This window comes from Rhinopithecus roxellana, chromosome 14 (assembly GCF_007565055.1).
Source record: "Rhinopithecus roxellana isolate Shanxi Qingling chromosome 14, ASM756505v1, whole genome shotgun sequence".
NCBI lineage: Eukaryota > Metazoa > Chordata > Mammalia > Primates > Cercopithecidae > Rhinopithecus > Rhinopithecus roxellana.
Genome location: NC_044562.1, coordinates 48,954,328 through 48,959,891, shown reverse-complemented (window position 1 = coordinate 48,959,891; position 5,564 = coordinate 48,954,328).

Here is a 5,564-nt window from a genome sequence, read left to right as displayed (position 1 = left end):
CCCTCCCTCCTTCCTTTCTTCATTCCTTCTTTCCTTCTTTCTTCCTTCCTTCCTTCTCTCTCTCTCTCTGTCTTTCTTTTGACGTCTTCATTACTTCACATAGTTACCTTCACTTGTGTGTGTGGTGAAAATATGTAAGATCTACTTTAAGTCTTTTTTTTTAAACAACAAAAAACAGCACATCGAGGTCCTTTGCTCATTTTTTAATCAAGTTGTTTTCTTGTTATTGAGTTGAATTCCCTATACATTTTGAATTTTAACTCTTTATCAGACATATGGATTAAAATTTTGATTTCTATTTTTGTACGTTGTCTCTTTATTCGGTTGTTTCCTTCGTTGTGTAGAAGTCTTATGTTTTTTTTTTTTTTTAATGTAATCCAATTTGTCTATTTTTACTTTCCTTGCTTATACTTTTTGCATTATACCCCAAAACAATGACTAGTCCAATGACACAGAGCTATTGCCTATGTATTTCTAGTCGTTTTATAATTTCAGATATTATGTCTTACATTTAAGGCATTAATCTGCTTTGAGTTGATCTTTGTAAATTATATGATGTATTTGTCCAATTTTATTCTTCTGTATGTGCACATCCAGTTTGCCCAACATCATATATTAAAGAAATTATTATTTTCCTATTATGTATAAGTAAATATTGTATTCTATCAGAGAATGAGAATTTAACAACTTAATAACTTAATACAGTAGATGCATTGAACTTTATGAATAATATACTTAATTTGATTTAAAAGGACAGTTGATAGTCCATTTCTCTTTTCTGTTGGAATTATATTTTAAAGGTGAAAAATCATGAGTCTATAAAACACTCCACATGATCTTTTTAACTTGATTGGAAAATGTTAAAATTTTGTCAAATGGGGCAAATACTGCAAATTAAGCACAAGAATTGTTTTTAAAAGTGGCTAGATGAGGATATTTTCTACTCCAGAGAACAAATAAATTCTTACAGAGCTATATTATTTCTGAAAATGTATATTACCATAACATTTAATTATTTTACATAAATTAAGAAGAAAATGTAATAAGCCTAATGTGCAAAATTTGCATTATGTTTCATTTTTCAAAATCAATTTTGGGTTTTGGTTTCCTGTGTCTGAGTTAAGATTTCTTCTTTTATCACTTTGATGAATTACCTTGATTGGATTATCCATTCAAAGTTATATAGGATATTATCTGACAATGAAATTTATTGATTGGTGAAGTACTGAATGGACTTTCAAAAATTCTATTTACTATTTTTTAACTAAACTAGAAAAATATGAATGAATTTATAAAGATAAAAATGCATTTATACCCTTCGGGAGGGCAAATAATATTTTGTGAAATCATATTCTGTATGTTTATTATAAGTAATAAAGAAGTTAAATTTTAATTCACAATTTTACTTCCTTCTATGGATGATATGTATTTTATTTTACTTTTTTATTTATTAAATTTTATTCCCCTGTATGTGATTTTTAATATGAATTATACTGTGCAATATCATTTTTTGTTTTACTTTACTTTTCTTTTTTTTTTAAGATGGAATCTCGCTCTGTCACCCAGGCTGTAGTACATTGGGATGATCTCAGCTGACCTGAGTTTATACCAAAACAAAAAAAAGAAAATTAAGAAGTACAATTTGATGAGTGAATAAAAGGTAAGTTTATCACCTTAGAAAACTAGAACAACATAACAATAAAATGTTTTAAAGAACCTTATTATATTTCATACTTATTTGCCAGAACTTTAGTAAAAGTATATCATATAACAGGTATGATCAAATGTGGATCTATAAACAAATTAACACATTGGATTAAAAATCTAGTAAAGATTACTTCTGTGCAGTCTGATCCCACTGTGTCCAACAAGATATTGATTTCTTATTTCTATCCCCAGTTCAGTTGGGGCTGTTCACTGGGGAAATTTATAAAGAAACAACTGAAGAAAGTTTAACAGGTCTTTTATCAGAAGTATAATTGCTGTACAGAAGCTCTTTAGTTTAATTAGATCCCAATTGACAATTTTGGCTTTTGTTGCAGTTGCTTTTGGCAATTTCATCATGAAGTCTTTGTCCAGGCTTATGTCCTGAAAGGTATGTGATGGTTAATACTGAGTATTGATTGGATTGAGGGATACAAAGTATTAATCCTGGATGTGTCTGTGTCAGTGTTGCCAAAAGAGATTAACATTTGAGTCAGTGGGCAGGGAAAGACCGATTCACCCTCAGTCTGGTGGGCACAATCTAATCAGCTTCCTGTGAATATAAGGCAAGTATAAAACCATGAAAAAGGGAGGCGGGTCTAGCCTCCCAGCCTACATCTTTCTCCCATGATGGATGCTTCCTGCCTTCAACATCAGACTCCAAGTTCTTCAATTTTGCAACTCGTACTGGGTCCCCTTGCTCCTCAGCTTGCAGACAGCGTATTGTGAGACCTTGAGATCATGTAAGTTAATACTTAATAAACTAATAGGATATATATGTATATATAAAACCTAATAGGTCTGTCCCTCTAAGCGAAACCTGACTAATACACCTATGTTTCCTTCTAGGTTTTTATGGTTTTGGATTTTACATTTAGGTCTTTAGTCCATATTGAGTTAATTTTTGTATAAGGTGTAAGGAAGGGGTTCAGTTTCAGTTTTCTGCATATGGCTAGCCAGTTTTTCCAGCACCACTTATTGAATAGGAGATCCTTTCCCCATTGCTTGTTTTGCCAGGTTTGTTGATCAGAAACTATCATCAGAGTGAACAGGCAACCTACAAAATGGAAGAAAATTTTTGCAATCCACCCATCTGACAAAGGTCTAATATGCAGAATTTACAAAGACGTTAAACAAATTTACAAGAAAAAAACAAACAGCCCCATAAAAAAGTGGGCAAATGATATAAACAGACACTTCTTTAAAGAAGACATTTACATGGCCAGCAAACATACGAAAAAAAACTCCACATCACTAATCATTAGAGAAATGCAAATCAGAACCACAATGATATACTATTTCATTCCAGTCAGGATGATGATTATTAAAAAGTCAAGAAACAACAGATGTTGTGGAAAAATAGGAAGGCTTTTACACTATTGGTAGGAATATAAATTATTTCAACCATTGTGGAAGACAGTGTGGCAATTCATCATGGATCTAGAACCAGAACTACCATTTGACCCAGCAATCCCATTACTGGGTATATACCCAAAGGAATATTAATCATTCCACTATAAAGACACATGCACACATATGTTTATTGCAACACTATTTACAATAACGAAGTCATGGAACTAACTTAAATGCCTATCAATGATAGACTGGATAAAGAAAAATGTGGTACATATACACCATGGAATACTATGCAGCCATAAATATGAATGAGATCATGCCCTTTACAGAGACACGGATAAAGCTGGAAGCTATCATCCTCAGCAAACTAACACTGGAACAGAAAACTAAACACTGCATGTTCTCACTCATATATAGTAGTTGACAGTGAGAACACATGAGCACAGGGAGAGGAACAACATAGACCAGGGCTTGTTGTGGGATGGAGGAGAAGGGAGAGAACTTAGAGGATGGATCAATATGTGCGACCAACTACCATGGCACATGTATACCTATGTAACAAATGTGCATGTTCTGCACATGTATCCCAGAATTTAAGTAAAATTAAAAAAAAAAAAAAAAAGAAGAAGTGTAATTGAAAGCAAGCATGGTCCCAGGAAGGAAGTGGTATACTGTGGAATTAAGGAATAGAGGACAGACAATATGTAAAGAAAAAAGTAGATAATCATGAACATCATGAAATGTTTGGAGCCGTTAGAGACTAGAAAGCTGATTTTTTTAAAAAAAATAAGGAAAAATAGAAATGAAAAGGAAAGAAAAATGTAGGTAGCAAGCTGTGGCTAGGCTAAAAATTGAGTCAAATATTGTATGTAATTCATCTATTTTTTTCTTGCCATTGTTCATTTTTATTTTAGATTTACCATATATTATGAGTAGGTAAAAGCAAATTTAACTCTGCCAAATTTCTATGCAACTGGGTAGCTATGACAATCAGTAGCACTCACCAAATAGCTTTTATTATTATTATTTTTTTTAATTTCTCAGATCACCACTTGATTAGGCACAGACACTTGACTAGTTCCAACAAGTGTCCTGGAGTCTAAACCCTTCCAAAATGATGCAGAAAAAGCATCAAATGTGGTTCTTCAGCCACCTTTTTCTGCTGTAAATACTATGTTCCAATGCAAAAATGTAATGTATATTGCAGTAATAAAATGGGTAAAGCCTATGTCACTCTAATCCCTGAGTAACTGTGGGTAGCAGAACCCATGCAAACCATAAGAAGGAATTGTGTTTTTTTGATAACAAGTCATGGAAAGTGTTTGTAAAAAAATAACCAGCATCATTTAGCATATCGTGATTAACATCACACCTATCCTAATCATACCATCTATTTAGGATAGTTTTATAACTATTCATCTTTTCATTTATTCTAATCTAATTCCTATCCTGTTCTTTAAGCCTCTCTATCAAAGGTCATTGATTACTTCTTAATAGTCTTCTCTGTTTTGTTTGAATTGTTGATTCCTGTTCTGGAAATTTTTTTCTGTTTCTATCCATAATGTTTTAATTCCTGTTTTTTTCTTACTTGTTAGAAATCTATTGAGTACTCAAACCCTTGAAAGCCTCTCTGGGACATTATCGGCTAGTGAGAGAAATAGACATGTATGAAAATACAATTGTTTTTCAACTGTGAAACATCATCCATTTGGTTTTTATTACAGTGAAAGAGAAAAATATCAATATTGGATTTGTACATAATAATGAACCCGATAAATTTACATATATGTTTCTTCCCTTAACCTCACATAGGCAAATAAAAAAGAATGCATTCTAAATTTTCATTGGTCATTTGTTCTCTACACTTTCCAAATCATTCTTTTTGTATCAAAATGCTCACGACTTGTTTTGGAAAATAGCACTTGCCTTTAATATTGTACCTTGTGCTAAAGCATCCATAATGTAAGCCTTACTTAAAATTAATAAAGACTTTTCCTTATGCTGTGAACATAGAAATTCTAATGACTTTATAATGAAAAAGGCAAAGGAATTACACACAGCATTTGTGTCTGCACATAGAGATCTGCATTCCACAGAGAAAGTAGGCTGAGATAAGAGGTTTAGTGCTCAGGTTAGTTTTAAGCATGTTGAGTCTATAGTCTATAGTGCCAAGTGACTTACATGTGGAATTAAACAAGGCATACTTGGAGGTGCCACGTCAGCTCAGTGCAATCCATAGGGTTTTACATTGTTGGGAACTAAAACTTGCATAATGTAATATAGCTGGAAAAATAGAGATATAACCTGTGGTTAATTAAACACAGGTGGCATCTAGCTAGCTAGCTAGCTAGCTATAAAAAACACAGGTGGCAACTATATATATGTGTGTGTGTGTGTGTGTGTGTGTATTTAACTGTATAGCAGTCATATTAACATATAAAGACACAGTTGTGAGTGAAACTATCCTGGTATCATTCCTCAGTTAGGTATGAGATACAACTTGC